The sequence below is a fragment of the Lissotriton helveticus genome, chromosome 9 (genome assembly GCF_964261635.1).
Source record: "Lissotriton helveticus chromosome 9, aLisHel1.1, whole genome shotgun sequence".
Taxonomy (NCBI): Eukaryota; Metazoa; Chordata; class Amphibia; order Caudata; family Salamandridae; genus Lissotriton; species Lissotriton helveticus.
Window position 1 is genome coordinate 379494224 of NC_136070.1, and position 19347 is coordinate 379513570.

Sequence of the window (19347 nt, forward strand, 5' to 3'; positions counted from 1 at the left end):
CGGAGAACCAATCAGCTTCGCAAAGCTCCGTAACGCGAAAAGTACGCGAAGCGGAGCGCTGTTACAGATATATATCTTTTTTTGAACGTTAATTTCTCAAAATCCACTGGAGCACATATATTGAGACCTAGCAAAGGCACATCGGGCTACCAGTCCCTAATATTTTGCCAAGATTCGTGCAAATCCATTCAGCCGTTCGATTATTATTATTATTTTTTTTTTTGCCCCGCGGGGCCCTTTTAAAACCTCCACATCAAACCTAGGGGGTCAGCGAGGATCTACTATGCCCCCTTATGGTCATTTGCCCCTTCGCTTTGGCCTCCTCTTGTCTCTCGATCCTACCGAGAGACAAGATGGCGGCCGCTACGGACTGTTTGGAATGTTTACAGACGCCGGAGAACCAATCAGCTTCGCTTCACAAAGCTCCGTTGCGCGAAAAGTACGCAAACTGGAGCGCTGCCCGGTCCGCTGTTACAGATATATATCTTTTTTTGAACGTTAATTTCTCAAAATCCACTGAAGCACATATATTGAGACCTACAAAAGGCACATCGGGCTACCAGTCCCTACAATTTTGCCAAGTTTCGTGCAAATCCATTCAGCCGTTCGGGCTAAAAGTGAGGCCAACCGCCCTATGGAAAACTCAATGTTAAAAACACGTTTTGGGACCCCCCTTTTTTCTCGGCCCCCCCTTGACGATAATTTATGCGTCACTCTATGCCTGAAAGGGTTTTGTTTTGACTTAATACTGGGTGCTCCCTTGTGTCTGGACAAAGCTATACCTCTCTGAAGAGCTCTAATTAGAGCGAAACACTGTGTCAGGGGTTGCTTTTATTCATTTCAGGTTGGCTTGAGTTGGTATTTTACCAATTCAAAGCTGTAATATTGTGCCTGGAGTGATAAATGGCTTTTGTTATTTGACAGCTCGGCAAGGACTGCACTGTACTAGTCCTATGCTTAAAGACTTTGCTGTTTAAATGGCGAAAGACTTTGTCATTTTCTATCTCGGCATGGATAGCACTGTCTAATCCTATGCTTAAAAACTTTGATAGAAAAACAGACATTTGAGGTGAGCAGATCTAGAGTGTCGCTGGTGTTGAGAGTGCTCTAACAGGAGCTGCTTTCCACCTAAACTGAGACCTACCCAGAGTTCTCTTCTTCTTTTTTGCATATATATATATATATATATATATATATATATTTTTATATATATATATATATATATATATATATATAGAGAGAGAGATATTTATTACCTACTGGCGGTTGCCAGTAGGTAGTTAAAGTTAGGACCAAGTTTCCATAGTTAGAGCATTTTATGTTTTGCTTATAACTTTAGCGTCGTTTGATGAATCTTCAGGAAATTTTCCAACCTAATTCCTTGCTTATATCAGCTCCTATGTTGAAAGTCTGGGGGTGATTAGTCAAGGGGGGCCAAGAAAAAAGGGGGTCCCAAAACGTGTTTTCTCCATGCAATTTCCATAGGAAACTTTGGACAAGGAATATCGAAATTTACAGATATTGATATTTGAAAATTCTGCCATCTGATTGGCTGAGGTGTTACGAGCACAAGCTTGCTGGTTATTGGATGCAAACGGTTGCAACTAGGAAGTGTTGGCAGCCATTTTGTGTTTCTGTTGAAGCGAGTAAGGGGAAAAAAGGGTGAAAAAAGTAGAAAAGAGGAGGGTAGGACTCGAGCGCTGTGAGCTGTGTGGGGTGGTTAGGGTGTGCTATACAGGGAGTGTGAAGCAAAGTATTTACCCCTACCGGTGTGAAAGTGCTTTTTGCCCACAGTGAGATGGTGCTGAGATGAGGTGCCGGTACACTCGGGGATGAAAGCGTGCACCTAAAACTGTGAGCTAAGTGCTGTAAACTGATGTGCTCTGGGCGCTGTAGCCTACTGGTCACTGTAGCATAGCTGTGCAGGTGGTGTTAGTATGCGTTTAGACTATAGCGGGAGTGGGAAGCAAACTACTCACTGGTACTGGTCTGAAGACTTGGGATGAAATTGTAAGCTTAAGCCATGAGCTGATTGCTGTAAAGTGATGTGCTGTGGGCGCTGTTGGATACTGGCCGCTGTAGCATACCTGTGTAAGTAGTGTTAGTATGCGTTTATACTATACAGGGAGTGGGAAGCAAACTAGTCACCCCTACCGGTCTGAAGACTCGAATGCAGTGTTTTAACAAGCAGGAATAAAGAAATAATCGTGAAGAATATAATGCAGATTGTTGCAATGCAATAGAAGAGAAATGGTGAAATCAGGTGTGTCATAAAGCGATGGAGCCTGCTAGTCATATAAAAAGTGTCTTTATTTAAGTGCAATTAATAGACCCACTGGTGCAAGAGCTAAGGCATCAAGCTGAGGCAAACTCCAACCGCTTCTGCTGTATTGAAACCTAAGCTTCTGCATCAGTGAATTCCACATTACATGTTACAGTTCCATGTGACATAAACAATACCTATTGGACTTGAATGACTCTAAATTATATAATGAAAATAAAGGTAGGATCTGATTACCACATGTATCCTTTAAGAAAATAAACAAAAAAAATTGCAAAATGTAATCATCAAACTTCTTAGGTACCGTGGTACTCCTTTTTTGTAACACAAAATCATCAACAGTAGAACAGTCAGCAATCTCTTCTACAGTAGATTCAATCTGGTGCGTGTCAGAATTGCTAATAGTTATACCCACATCAGAACTTTGAGGAGGAACACAAACATTGTGCTTCTGAGAAGAACATTTGGTACCCTTCTCATCAAACCATACATTATTGTCTTCAGCTCTTTCAAAAAAATATTCTTGTGCAAAGAGCTAAGGCATCAAGCTGAGGCAAACTCCAACTGCTTCTGCTGTATTCAAACTGAATCTCCTGCATCAGTGAATTCCACATTACATGTTACAGTTCCATGTGACATAAACAATAGCTATTAGACATGAATGACTACATTCTATAATGAAAATAAAGGTAGGATACGATTACCACACTGTGCCAACCAGTCGTGTTTTTTTATCTTGATCGCCAGCTCAGGAGCAGAGGCTGAGGATGAGTTAATTTGTGTGAAAGGGCTTTGTGGATAACAGGAAAGCAGAGAGACGTGTGCACAAACAATAGACATGGTTTCAAAATAGATGTCGGGTTTAGGCTAATTTAGCAAGTAAATAGCGTATTTGCATAGGCCATACATCACCCACCCAATGTATGCTGGAGACGTAAGGGGCAATAATCCAAACAGAGTTCAAATGCCTGAGCATACTTAGAAAGTTATTATATGAAAATAGTTCAATTGAAGTGTATTAAAAAAATGTATAGGAAAAAGTAAAAAAAGTTGGAAAAAATCAATCCAAGAATAACGTGAATTTCTTACAAGTCTTGGAGATTGCAGACCGGAAGATCTTCAGCGGCTTGAGATGCGTAATGTTCCAAGAGGTCATTGTTGCCATTGTGTGAGAAAGGCAAAGCGATCCAATTCATATCCTCGAAGGGACAGTAATGTTCCTCGAATGTTGGAGCGGCAATTTGATTTGGCAGGCAATCTGCGATGTTGTGAAAGGTTGCACGTTGTAGGAGATCTTTCGCGGCTGCGCAGAAATCCCAGTTAGCCACGATACCTTTTTGCATTGCATCCGCCATTTCTCCACTGCCCGAACAATCAAGTTCATGGTTTTCAAGATACTCCATTACCTGCTGGATATCGGGAGCGATTGTTGGGATGTTGGCAAGGCATAGATCCATTCGCCAATCGAATGGGCAAGTTTTGCAATATAAAGATGGTTGCACGCAGATTGCATATGTGTAAATAAATGTCATGTTGTAGCTGGCTCCGATAATAGATAGAGGCACGCAGCCGAAAAGTTGTTCCTTTTTTTCACGGTATTGATTTAGCTTTGCGTAGAGACGTATTCTGTCAGACATGTTTGTTACCACAGGGAGCGCAGCCATTTTTTATAAGCAAAAATAGTAGTAGGATGGCCGCAAACAGAGCGAGAATTATGGGCGCTGTTCCTGTTTTTCCAGAGATGATCAAATGAATGAAGTCTGGTATTATACAAAAACAGTTTGAAAACCTGTGATAAGGCCAGAGGAGACCGTGTTAAAAAAGTGTGCCAGACATTGAGTGTGAGATGTGTTGAAAATTGTGTAACAATTCACAAAGTGTAATGGGAGGTTTGTATTTAAAATGGACTGTATTTTACTTGAAGTTCGTTCTATCTGCAGTCGATACATTTCTTTTGCAGAAGTGAGGGACAATTCTGTTCTGAACAAAAGTGCTTTCAGTTTGGTCAGTTTAATGAAATCTGTTTTCAAAGTAGGTATTGAAGGCCAAGTTGAAGTTTGGGAGTTACTCCGTGTGGGTGGGAATAGACATTGCCACAGGAAGTTACTCGGTTTGAAACAGTTAGGAAATACGGTATGCCAGCTCACATTCCGTAGGAGTGCATGATATTGAGAAGCAGATAACTGCCGAGAAAGCTGTGTGAATGTTGGTCTGATTGTGGGAGTTAGCGTGCTTTTAAGAAAGCACGCAAGATTGGGGGCTGTAAGCTTAGAAACATTGTTTAGTTGGACATTCTTGCATAGTAATGAATGATTGCCATTGTGGTCTCACTTTCCACCTGTGAGAAAAAGTTCTGTATCCTCTTTAAGACAGCGATATGTAAATGGGAGAAACCACAGCTCATGAATAAACATTCTACCTTATATAATGACATACAACATGACAAACAACATGTACACCTAGCAGACAAAACAACACTACGTACTGTGGGAACCGTGTCTAGCCATGTACACAAACCAAATATAGCATGGCAGCTCTGTCACACAATGCAGAATGCGGGGAGAGATGGGATTAAAGTATGTGCGAAACTGGCAAGTGATTCTCGATTATAAAAGTATACAATGCAAAGTGTTGAGGGGATGTGCCAGACAGACTTGAGTATGCAGAGTACAGACATGTACATGTCTTAATACACTGATGGTCTATTGAGTGAAGTAGATAGTGGACGCAACCATGATAGTACAGTCAGTAGGGAAGATTACGAAAACAGAGCGCGTACATGCCCCCTCACCCCCCCAAATCTTTAGCGTGGTGGGCTGGCTCAGTGTATGCAAGGCTAGCATAAAGGTATGAAGAAAAGGCACGTTTCTCTGGGTGTGGTTCTCTTCCGAATTGGCGAACGTGTCTGCCAGGTCTGCGCAGCTTACACCGCCACAAGGTTGACGCCGTGAGTGAAGGTGGCTGCGTGAATGAGACTCTCAGCCTGCTGGTACTCAGAACCGTCATGGCCACTGTGATGGATATATGCCATACAGTTTACCTTTCAACACTGCCGTATGTGAAAGAGGGCCAACCACGTGCCGGCGGAAGCTCCTAGGTCGAGGTCTGCGAGCTCGGAAGGCCCCTGAGATCAACGCTGGCTTCTGCAACACAGGCACAAAGCGTCCAGCCTGAGGCTCAGCACCATGGAGTGATCTGTATACTACTAACACAGTGGTCCTACAGGTACCAACAGTGGAACGGTGTCTGGATACCCCAATGGACAATGTTAGAACTGCATCTGAGAGTGGAGATGAAGGTACTCCCTTCGACCAGTTACAATCAACTCTAGGTCCCACAGTGGAACGGTGTCTTGATCCCATAATGGACAATGTTAGAACTGCATCTGAGAGTGGAGATGAAGGTACTCCCTTCGACCAGGTGCAACCAACTCAAGGTCCCAACAGTGGAACGGTGTCTTGATCCCACAATGGACGATGTTAGAACTGCATCTCAGAGTGGAGATGAAGGTACTCCCTTTGACCAGGCGCAACTAACTCTAGGTCCCAACAGTGGAACTGTGTCTTAATCCCACAATGGACAAAGTTAGAACTGCATCTGAGAGTGGAGATGAAGGTACTCCCTTCCACCAGGTGCAACCAACTCAAGGTCCCAACAGTGGAACGGTGTCTTGATCCCACAATGGACGATGACCGATATTACCTGCTGCTTTGTTTTCACACAACTCCCTCCCTTGAGGTGCATCAGACTTTGTGTTTCCGTAGCTAACTGCTGCACATGATTATTGTGCTTGGTTGACAGCAGTCGGTGGAGTATACCGCAGTACAGCAGGTCCCAACAGTAAATCGGGTCTTGATTCTATGATTGAGGATGTCAGAAGTTAAAGTCTGTGATGATTTCTGTGTACCCCCTCCGATCAGGTGCAACCAACTCCGTGCTTTTGAATCCAACGGCACGTAGCTGTGAGGCGTTAATGACCACTACCTCTGGCCTACACTACGGTCAATAGCGCTCACAATTCAGATTGTGTGGTGATTGTTTAATTACAGAATCCAGTTGTCAAGTAAATACAACGTCTATTGAAATATACACAATACCCTTTTAGTATACTTGCTTGAAGAACTTTTTTTAGATGAGTTATAGGTTTAGTACAATGACCAAATTCTTCTTGGTAATGGAAAAGAACACTGAATAACAGTCTACACTGTTGACAGCAGAGATTGCAATTCCAATTGTTTTGATTTTTTTATTGCAGAGTTTTCTGTACTTTATGTTGTTGTATTTTGTGAAGAGGAAGGGAGAAAAAATATTCATGGATGTCTGTGTGACTACTGCCTTCAATTTACACTGCAGACAGCAGTGTTCACAATTCAGATCGAGTCGCTATTGTAGATGACGCACTCCTGTAGGCAAAAGACATTGCTCCAGTGTGCTCTGTCCGCACCACACATACGCATCATCGCAGGGTCCACACATTCTTTTTGTTGCTTTGTGTACTACAAACTGGGCAGCTCAAGTCCACGTTACGTGGCTGTGGGCCCTTGCTGGCCGCTCTCTCTGGCCTACACTGCAGACAGCAGTGTTCACAATTCAGATTGTGTCTCTATTGCAGATGATGCAGTGTTGATGGCAACAGACATTGTTCCAAGTACGGCCCGCCCGCAGCACTCATCATCGCTGGCTGTGCACATGCTGAATGCTTTCGATGTGGCTATCTGAGTGCACTAGAACTGATGGACCCTTTATGATACAATCTGTTTGTGTATTATTTCAGATCTATTGCCTGTTTCTCAGTATACCACAAGTTGTGGTTCTTTTACGATAGAATGTTTTCTGTATTATTTCACATCTACTGTCCCTATCTTACTATAGCACAAACTATTGACTTTTTTATTATTGAATCGCTGTGTGTGATCCAATGATTACAGTTGTAGTTGATGCTAGCAGCAACCATTCTCTGAGGGCTGGTTTACACTCACCCCACACACATCCAGCACAGATATCACTGGATATGTGACCCTGGTAATAAAAAGGAGTCGAACGCAAGTGCCCGTACCCACTCCCACTATCTATCTGTGTCCATTATCTATGCATGATACTGCCCCTGGGCCGTACCACATTCCATTGTGCTGTAGACAGCGTATGCAACCATGTTACCTCTGGCAGTGAGGAAAACTTTAGTTATGTAACTTTTAGGTGCATGGCTATCACAGGTGGAAGGCTACTTTACAGACCATGAATATTGATGAAGATGATGGTTGCATGTTGTGTGTAGTGTAAGATATGTGTACCTAGCAAAAAGTTTTCAAAAAAGCTATCTAAGCAGAAGAGGTGTGTCTCATCAAATGCTGTAGAAAGAATGACTAAAATTGGTGGCGTTCTCCAACTGCTACAATGGGAAGTGTTATGAACTGATCAAATGCTTTTTTTAAGGTCATATGGAAATCGTGCACCCTGCGTGCAAGGAGACCACACCCGACGCGATTTTGAGAAAATATATTTACTATACTATAAGTTTATTACAGTTAGAAATATATAAATGTTTAAATATTTTAGATTATTGCTTGCTTTGATATACACTTTAAAGTTATTTAGATATAGTTTTGAGACATAAAAACAAAATGAGGGAATGGTGTACCTGGCGCAACACCATACGTCTATGACGTAACACAGTGCCTGGCAGCAAGCAGTCGTCGCATACGCAACGCGCAGCGGGCGCGACCTTATACGTATATGTTGCTAAGCGGGACGTGGTGCCACAAACCCGTCGGATACGAAATGTGCATCATTTACAAGTTTAGCAATATGGCGGATAGGATTCACGTGCTGATGGAGCTTGGCACACTATGTGTATGGGACTCTAGTTTTCTCCCCCAAAAATAAATGATATACATATTTTTTTTAACAGATTTAAAACATTACATAATGTTTAAAGTTAAAAAAAGCATAATAGAGTTCCATAATATTATTTGAATTTTTTAAAAAAAATATAAGTTTTATAAATATTAAAATTTGAAATTATCATTTAAAAAACCTTTGAAATTCACTAAAAAACATAGGTTTCAGGGACAATATAGTTAGTTGGACATTTGACTCATATAAAACCAGACAAATTCGCCTGTTATAGTTAGTTGAGCTAACTATAACTCGCGTGCCCCGCAATGCACTGCTGATGACGTCACATATTACATCACTTATGACATGGTCAGTGACATCACTGATGACATCTCGCATGACATCACTGATGACATCATCCACGTGATAATCTGATGCACATACTGATATACATTTTGATACACCCACTCTAAAATACAGACTACTATTTTTGAAACCATACACACAACAATGGCAGATACTACATACCACCGACTATTTCCTAGGTCTATACACACATCCAGTCACTTATGCATGCAGTTACTCATAAATACAGTACTATATTATGCACTCAAACACCTATACATACAGTCACACTTCGCCACTCATTCATAGAGTTACTCACACACCTAGTCAGTCATGCAAAGCATGAATCACATACCCATTTACTCATGTATACAGTTATACACACCAACTCAGTTATTTATACACACACCACATCACTTATTTATGCAGATACTAACAAATAATTACTGTCTTATACAATCACTGATACAAGCAGACACTCATTTATACACCCACTCTTCAAATAACTTACTCTCATGTGTAGTCAATTATATACTCCTAAACTGACATATACTGCCTTAAAACATATGTAGTTACTTACACATATACCACTGACACATTAATTCACTCACCAACACACCCATACACACACTAACTCACCCATACAGCCCTTCCCAGATGCACTTTTTAATCCATACAACCAGTAAATCACCCACTCATACATATATGCACAGTCACACCCCCCCTCCCACCCACCCAGACACTCAGGCACCCGGACAGATACAGACAAGAAATCAATAACCCATATAGACACTTGTGTAGCTATTCACCAACCCATCCAGCCGCATACACAGCAACTGAGAGACTAATACAGACTTTCACACAGTTGAGTCACTAACCCATGCCTTCAGTAAAACACGTTCAATTACTCACTTATACAGTCAGTCATGCACCTACTAAATAATCTATTCAGGCACTTGAAAATCCACCCATTCTTTAATGCACCTTGGCATAGATATATATGAAAAATATTTAAACTTTACAGAAACACACATTCACTGGATGATGTAATCAGCGATGTCATCAGTGATGTCATTTGAGATGTCATCAGTGATGTCACTGACCATGTCATGAGTGATGTAATATGTGACGTCATCAGCAGTGCATTGCGGGCGCGCGAGTTATAGTTAGCTCAACTAACTATAACAGGCGAATCTCTCTGGTTTTACATGAGTCAAATGTCCAACTAACTATATCGTCCCTGAAACCTATGGTTTTTAGTGAATGTATATATATATATATATATATATATATATATATTCACTGAAAAAAACATAGGTTTTAGGGGTGTTATAGTTAGCTGGACATTTCACTTGTACAAAACCATTGAAATTCCTCAGTAATAGTTAGTTCAATCAATCAATCAATCATTGCATTTATATCGCGCACTACTCACCCGGAGGGTCTCAAGGCGCTTCGGGAGGGGGGGTCCGCTACTGCTCGAACAGCCAGGTCTTGAGCTGCTTCCTGAAGGCGAGGTGGTCTTGGGTCAGGCAGAGGTGGGTCGGGAGGGAGTTCCAAGTCTTGGCGGACAGGTGGGAGAAGGATCTTCCTCCTGTTGTGGCTCTTCGGATGCGGGGACGGTGGCGACCGCCTGGTTGGTCGATCGGAGGTGGCGTGTGGGAGCGTAGAAGTTGAGGCGGCTGTTGAGGTAGCTCGGGCCTTGGTCGTGTAGGGCTTTGTGTGCGTGGGTGAGGAGACGGAAGGTGATTCTCTTGTTGATGGGGAGCCAGTGCAGGTCTCTCAGATGTCCAGAGATGTGGCTGCGTCGGGGGATGTCGAGGATGAGTCTGGCTGAGGCGTTCTGGATCCGCTGGAGTCTCTTCTGGAGCTTGGCGGTGGTTCCGGCGTAGAGGGTGTTGCCGTAGTCCAGGCGGCTGGTGACGAGGGCCTGGGTGACCATCTTCCTGGTCTCGGTGGGGATCCACCGGAAGATCTTGCGTAGCATGCGCAGGATGTTGAAACAGGACGAGGAGACGGCGTTGACTTGTCTGGTCATGGAGAGGGAGGAGTCCAGGATGAAGCCCAGGTTGTGTGCGTGGTCTGTTGGTTTGGGTGCGGTGCCCAGGGCGGGTGGCCACCAGGAGTCGTCCCAGGCGGAGGGCGAGGGGCCCAGGATGAGAACTTCCGTCTTCTCTGAGTTCAGTTTCAGGCGGCTGGTCATCATCCATTCGGCTACGTGTTTCATCCCTTCGTGTAGGTCGGCTCTGGCGGTGGCGGGGTCGTTGGTCAGGGAGAGGATCAGCTGTGTGTCGTCGGCGTAGGAGATGATGTTGAGGTTGTGTTGGCGTGCGATGGCCGCCAGGGGGCTCATGTAGACATTGAAGAGGGTGGGGCTGAGCGAGGAGCCCTGAGGGACGCCGCAGCTGACTTCCGTGGCCTCTGAACTGAACGGTGGTAGGCGGACTCTCTGAGTCCTTCCAGTGAGGAAGGAGACGATCCATTCCAGTGCCTTCTCCTGGATTCCGGCGTTGCTAAGGCGCTGCACTAGGGTGCGGTGGCAGACAGTGTCGAATGCCGCGGAGAGGTCCAGGAGGATGAGGGCCGCTGTCTCTCCGTTGTCCAGCAGGGCCCGGATGTCATCGATGGCCGCGATGAGGGCGGTCTCGGTGCTGTGGTTGGCCCTGAAGCCCGACTGAGAGGGGTCGAGGGATCCGTTCGTCTCGAGGAAGGCAGCCAGTTGCTTGTTGACGGTCTTCTCGATGACTTTGGCTGGAAACGGGAGGAGCGAGATGGGGCGGAAGTTCTTGAGTACGGTGGGGTCCACTGTTGGTTTCTTTAGTAGAGCGATGAGTTTGGCGTGCTTCCAGCTCTCCGGGAAGGTAGCGGTGTCGAAGGAGGCGTTGATGATGTGCCGCAGGTGGGGTGCGATGACGGAGTCGGCCTTGTTGAAGATGTGGTGAGGGCAGGGGTCGGTTGGAGATCCGGAGTGGATGGAGTTCATCATGCGGATGGTGTCTTCGGTGTTGATTGGAGACCAGGCGCTGAGGGTGGTGGTGGGGGGTGTTGGTGCGGTCGTGGGGAGCGTTGGTTGTGTGCTGAAGCTGTTGTGTATGTCAGCGATCTTGTTGTGGAAGTAGGAGGCAAGGGAGTTGCAGAGGTCTTGCGATGGGGTGATGTCGTTGTTTCCGGCGTTGGGGTTGGAGAGCTCTTTCACGATGTTGAAGAGTTCCTTGCTGTTGTGTGCGTTGTTGTCCAGTCGTTCCTTGAATGCTGTTTTCTTGGTGGCGTGAATCAGTTGATGGTGCTTTCGGGTGGCGAGCTTGAGGGTGGTCATGTTGTCCGGTGTTGGGTCTTTTCTCCAGGCTTTCTCGAGGGCTCGGCAGTTCTTCTTGGAGCTCTTGAGTTCGTCGGTGAACCATGGGGCCTTCTTGCTGCCAGGTCTGCTGGGCGGGGTCCTCAGTGGGGCGAGGTCATCTGCGCAGCTGCTGATCCACTTCGTGAGGTTGTCGGCGGCCTGGCTGGGGTTCGCTGAGCTGGCGGGAGGGTGCTGGCTCAGGGATGCGGCGAGTTGGCCGGCCGTGATCTTGTTCCAGCTTCTTCGTGCAACCTGTTGTTGGTGGTGGTGGATTGTGGTCCTTCTGAAGCTGAAGTGGACGCAGCTGTGGTCCGTCCAGTGGAGTCCAGTGGCGTGGCTGAAGACGATGTCCTTGCTGGATGAGAAGACGGCGTCGAGTGTGTGTCCGGCAAGGTGGGTGGGGGTGGTCACCAGCTGCTTGAGTCCGAGGTTGGCGAGGTTGTCAAGCAGGGAGGTGGTGTTGCGGTCGTTGTTGTTCTCCAGGTGGAAGTTGAGGTCCCCGAGGAGGATGTAGTCGGCAGAGGGGAGGGCGTGCGGGCTGATGAAGTCGGCGATGTCTTCGCTGAATTGGGTGCGTGGTCCCGGGGGTCGGTAGATCAGGGTGCCTCTGAGGGTGGTCTTGGGGTCGGTGTGTATCTGGAAGTGCAGGTGTTCGGCGGTTGTCAGGGTGTCGTCGGTTTTGGTCGTGATGCGGATGGTGTCTCTGTGGATGATGGCGATGCCTCCTCCCGTCTGGTTGTCGCGGTCTCTTCGGGTGATCTTGTAGCCCTCTGGGATGGCGATGGCGATGTCGGATGTTGTACTCACTATAACTCGCGCACACGCAATCCACTGCTGATAATGTCACATATTACATCATTCATGACATGGTCAGTGACATCACTGATGACATCTCAAATGACATCACTGATGACATCAGTGATGACATCATCCAGTGAATGTGGTTTAGTTTGATATTTAAATAAGTATTATATATATAGCAATGTGCATTCAAGACTGAGTGAATGTATAAGTGTCTGGATGGAGGATTTAGTAGCACTGTGATTGACTGTCGAAGTGACTAATTTAGAGTGCTTCACTAAATATATGGGATAGTGATTAAACTGTGTGAATATCTGTATCACTCTATCTCTTGTTGCATAAACTACTATATAGGTTGGTTACTAGCTATGTGAAAGTCTGTACTAGTTGTTAATTACTTAAGTGAGTATTTGTATGGGATAGTGAATGTGTGTGCGGTTGAGTGGGAGGTGTGTGACTGTCCAAAGATGTGTAAACAGTTTATTTAGTAGGTATATGAGGTTAAGACTGTATGTGGAAACAGTTGTTTGGGTGAGTGAATCTCTTTATGGGTGTGGTGATGAGTAAATATATTTCTCAATGATACATGTCCAACAAAGTAAAAATATAAAAGGCAGTGTATGTGACAGTTGTTCTATATAAAAAGTATACATAAGACTCAGTGATTGCATGAGTGACTGTATCGAAAACTATATACTTGTAATAGCGATTTTATAACATGCTAAGTATGAGTTACCATCTATTTGAATAAATAAAGTGGTGTTTGTATAAGTGTGTAGCTGAGTAAATGTTAGTGTGATCAATTGTTTGCATAAGTGAGTAGGATGTCTACATAAGTGAATAGGATGTGTACTGGTGTGTAATGTCAATGTAGGTGAATAAGTATATTTAATAGTATTCTATTGATCTTTGTTAGCATGTATGAGTGAATCTATAGGTAAGTGTTTAGATGTATGTATAGATATAGGAATCACTGAGTGGGTTTTTAGAAACTTGCATTGGTTTGTGAATGGTTTCAAATATGGTACTCCATATTTTATAATGAGTGATGAAAGGTTATACTAGTGTATGATGAGATGTATCAGATTGTCACGTGGATGATGTCATCAGTGATGTCATCAGTGATGTCATTTGAGATGTCATCAGTGATGTCACTGACCATGTAATGAATGATGTAATGTGTGGCATCATCAGCAGTGGATTGCCGGCGCACGAGTTATAGTGAGCAAAACTAACTATAACGGAGGAATTTCAATAGTTTTGTACGAGTGAAAAGCTCAGCTAACTATTAAATCCCTAAAACCTATGTTTTTTTGTGAATTTCTAAGTTTTTTTAAATGCTAATTCCTAACTATAACATGTCTGAAACCTATGTTTTTTTAGTGAATTTCAAAGGTTTTTTAAATGCTAATTCCTAACTATAACATGTCTGAAACCTGTGTTTTTTTCAGTGAATTTCAAAGGTTTTTTAAATGACAATTTTAAAATTACATTATAATTACATTATACATTACATTACAAAATATACTTCCTCAGAATGAATTCCTTTAGTTGAAATACTATGCAAATAGGCAATAGACTTTTCAGTACAGTAGTTACGATTGTTGCAATGGGCAACACAATTTCTAACAAAATGCAACATTGAGCTCAATGGGAATTTCTAGTTAAATGCAATTAGTTACTTTATGGATTACTTTTCTAACCACAGGACTGGATCCTAGATTCAGTCCTGGGACATCTCCTGTTAACAGCTGAGTAAAGGCATTTTGGTTACAGTACTGATTTTTAAGGAATATTATTGTATTTTACAAGTTGACACTTTGAAACTTTTTCACATAGAATCACCAATGTTATCCTATGGGAGGAAATTCACTTAGCATGTAAGTAGTGTTATTGTGACTTTTTTTTACTCAGTGGTGGATCCTGGATCCAGCAGTGGTGCATCTCCTGTAAGCAGTTGAAAGAATGTGTTTAAATCATACAGGGGATCTTTAAGGAATATTTGTAGTTTTTGAAAATCAACACTTAGAATCTTTTCTGGGGAAAACCACACAATGGATTCCTATGGAAGGAAATACAAGTTAATGGTAAGTACGGTTAGAATTACTTTTCAGGGTCAGTGCTGGGCTAAAAGATGCAGCACTAGGTTCTTCTCTCCTGATAACAGGTGAGTTAATCGGAATTCGTTGTTCGGATGATTTTCGGTGAATATTTTAAAGTTCCAAAACTCCACACTTTCCAAGTGAAACCAGTCAATGTTAGCCTATGGAAGGAAATTCAAGTTAGTGGTAAGTACAGTTAGAATGACTTTTCAGGATCAGTACTGGGCTCAAAGATGCAGCACTGGGGTCTCTCCTGATAACAGGTGAGTAAATCGTAATTCGTAGTTCGGCTGATTTTAGAGGAATATTTGTAAGTTCCAAAACTCCACACTTGGAAGAATTTCCAAGTGAAACCAGTCAATCTTAGCCTATGGAAGGAAATTCAAGTTACTGGTAAGTATGGTTAAAATTACTTTTCAGGATCAGTACTGGGCTCAATGTTGCAGCACTTTGGTCTCTCCTGATAACAGGTGAGTACATCGGAATTCCTAGTTTGGCTGATTTTACTTTGGTCCACTATATATAGAGCCACTTTCCTACACCATCCCCTCCCTTCACCACTGTGTCCGTTTTATTCTGGTTGATTCAGTCCCCTTGAATCCTGAGGGTCCCTGGGGTCCAAGTAGCCCACTAGGTACCTCCAGTAAGCCTCACAGAGCTGCGTTGCAAAGAGGTGTAAAAAGGGGCACGGCCTGGCCCACCTCTCTGCAAACAGCGCAGCGGCGCTTACTGGAAGCACCTGGTGGGCTAGTTAGCCCCCAGGGGCCCTCAGGATATAAGGGCAATTATTTCCCCAACTTAAAACATGCCACAGGGCGTGTTTGCACAGGCCGGTGCAGAGCAGGAATATCGACGGAGAAATATCGTGTGACATAAATATCCCCGCAGAAATATCGATTTGAAGGAATATCGACAACAAAAATATAGTTTGACCAGAATATCGACTGACAGGTAAGTAATATCGATAACAATAAAATAGTTGTAATAAATATCGTTTACAAAAATATAGTTTACAAAAATATCGATTTTTTAATAATGTTATGTATTTTAGTGTTTTTAATGAGAATTGTTTGTCATTTTATTATATGTTTTGGAATTTTATTAGTTATTAATGTATTTTATGTTGAATTTTGTGTTATTAGTTCCGTAGCGGGTTGTGGGTTTATAGGGGAATAGGGTGGGAAGTAATTTAAATATATAAAATTAATTGATTAATTAATGTGCTAATTTATTAATAATTGTTTAATAATTATTTGTTAATTAATTTCAATTAGTCAATTATTAATTAATTATGTTAATTAATTATGTTAATTGTTTAATTAATTTTAGGTGTGTGTAGTGGAGTTTATATGTGTAAATGGTGTGAAGTAATTACATTTTTATTGATTAATTATTAAATACTTTATAAATTAGCTACCATTAATTAATTAGTAATTATGAATTGTAAATGTGTAATTAATTTTAGGTTTGTGTTGTGGTGTTTATAAGTGTATATGGTGTGAAAGCAGTCAATTAAATAATTAATTAATTAATTACAAAAAATACTTTTCATTAATTAATTAGTAAATATAAAATGTAATTGTGTAATTAATTTTAGGGGTGTGTGGTGGATATTATAGTGTTAAATAATGTGTAATTAATTATTTTTTATTATCTTGGTTAATAATAATATATTTAAATGTATATATTAATTATGTTTATATTGGAAATTAAATTTAATAAAACATTTGATAGTTTGTATTTTTATTGTTTTGGGTTCCAGCGCTTTCCCCACTGTGGTACCCTGTGGAGTGGGAATAGTCATTTTCACCCCTACACTATCCAACGCTTTCCCTACTGTTGCACTCTCTGGAGTGGGAATAGTAATTTTTACCCCTACGCTATCCAGCGCTTTCCCTACTGTTGCACTCACTGGAGTGGGAATAGTAATTTTTACTCCTACGCTATCCAACGCTTTCCCTACTGTTGCACCCTTTGGAGTGGGAATAGTAATTTTTAACCCTAGGCTATCCAATGCTTTCCCTACTGTTGCACCCTCTGGAATGGGTATAGTAATTTTTGCCCCAACGCTATCCAACGCTTTCCCTACTGTTGCACCCTCTGGAGTGGGAATAGTAATTTTTACCCCTATGCTATCCAGCGCTTTCCCTACTGTTGCACCCTTTGTAGTGTGAATTGTAATTTTTACCCCTACGCTATCCAACGCTTTCCCTACTGTTGCACCCTCTGGAGTGGGAATAGTAATTTTTACCCCTACGCTATCCAACGCTTTCCCTACTGTTGCACTCTCTGGAGTGGGAATAGTAATTTTTACCCCTACGCTATCCAACGCTTTCCCTACTGTTGCACCCTCTGGAGTGGGAATAGTAATTTTTACCCCTACGCTATCCAACGCTTTCCCTACTGTTGCACCCTCTGGAGTGGGACTAGTAATTTTTACCCCTACGCTACTCAGCGCTTTCTCTACTGTTGCACCCTTTGGAGTGGGAATAGTAATTTTTACCCCTACGCCATCCAACGCTTTCCCTACTGTTGCACTCACTGGAGTTGGAATAGTAATTTTTACCCCTACGCTATCCAACGCTTTCCCTACTGTTGCACCCTTTGGAGTGGGAATAGTAATTTTTACCCCTACGCTATCCAATGCTTTCCCTACTGTTGCACCCTCTGGAATGGGTATAGTAATTTTTACCCCTACGCTATCCAACGCTTTCCCTACTGTTGCACCCTCTGGAGTGGGAATAGTAATTTTTACCCCTACGCTATCCAGCGCTTTCCCTACTGTTGCACCCTTTGGAGTGTGAATAGTAATTTTTACCCCTACGCTATCCAACGCTTTCACTACTGTTGCACCCTCTGGAGTGGGAATAGTAATTTTTACCCCTACGCTATCCAACGCTTTCCCTACTGTTGCACTCTCTGGAGTGGGACTAGTAATTTTTACCCCTACGCTATCCAACGCTTTCCCTACTGTTGCACCCTCTGGAGTGGGAATAGTAATTTTTACCCCTACGCTATCCAACGCTTTCCGTACTGTTGCACCCTCTGGTGTGGGAATAGTAATTTTTACCCCTACGCTATCCAGCGCTTTCCCTACTGTTGCACCCTTTGGAGTGGGAATAGTAATTTTTACCCCTACGCTATCCAATGCTTTCCCTACTGTTGCACCCTCTGGAATCGGTATAGTAATTTTTACCCCTACGCTATCCAACGCTTTCCCTACTGTTGCACCCTCTGGAGTGGGAATAGTAATTTTTACCCCTACGCTATCCAGCGCTTTCCCTACTGTTGCACCCTTTGGAGTGTGAATAGTAATTTTTACCCCTACGCTATCCAACGCTTTCCCTACTGTTGCACCCTCTGGAGTGGGAATAGTAATTTTTACCCCTACGCTATCCAACGCTTTCCCTACTGTTGCACTCTCTGGAGTGGGAATAGTAATTTTTACCCCTACGCTATCCAACGCTTTCCCTACTGTTACACCCTCTGGAGTGGGAATAGTAATTTTTACCCCTACGCTATCCAACGCTTTCCCTACTGTTGCACCCTCTGGAGTGGGAATAGTAATTTTTACCCCTACGCTATCCAGCGCTTTCTCTACTGTTGCAACCTTTGGAGTGGGAATAGTAATTTTTACCCCTACGCTATCCAACGCTTTCCCTACTGTTGCACTCACTGGAGTTGGAATAGTAATTTTTACCCCTACGCTATCCAACGCTTTCCCTACTGTTGCACCCTTTGGAGTGGGAATAGTAATTTTTACCACTAAGCTATCCAATGCTTTCCCTACTGTTGCACCCTCTGGAATGGGTATAGTAATTTTTACCCCTACGCTATCCAACGCTTTCCCTACTGTTGCACCCTCTGGAGTGGGAATAGTAATTTTTACCCCTACGCTATCCAGCGCTTTCCCTACTGTTGCACCCTTTGGAGTGTGAATAGTAATTTTTACCCCTACGCTATCCAACGCTTTCCCTACTGTTGCACCCTCTGGAGTGGGAATAGTAATATTGACCCCTATGCTATCCAACGCTTTCCCTACTGTTGCACTCTCTGCAGTGGGAATAGTAATTTTTACCCCTACGCTATCCAACGCTTTCCCTACTGTTGCACCCTCTGGTGTGGGAATAGTAATTTTTACCCCTACGCTATCCAGCGCTTTCCCTACTGTTGCACCCTTTGGAGTTGGAATAGTAATTTTTACCCCTACGCTATCCAATGCTTTCCCTACTGTTGCACTCTCTGGAATGGGTATAGTAATTTTTACCCCTACGCTATCCAACGCTTTCCCTACTGTTGCACCCTCTGGAGTGGGAATAGTAATTTTTACCCCTACGCTATCCAGCGCTTTCCCTACTGTTGCACCCTTTGGAGTGTGAATAGTAATTTTTACCCCTACGCTATCCAACGCTTTCCCTACTGTTGCACCCTCTGGAGTGGAAATAGTAATTTTTACCCCTACGCTATCCAACGCTTTCCCTACTGTTGCACTCTCTGGAGTGGGAATAGTAATTTTTACCCCTACGCTATCCAACGCTTTCCCTACTGTTACACCCTCTGGAGTGGGAATAGTAATTTTTACCCCTATGCTATCCAACGCTTTCCCTACTGTTGCACCCTCTGGAGTGGGAATAGTAATGTTTACC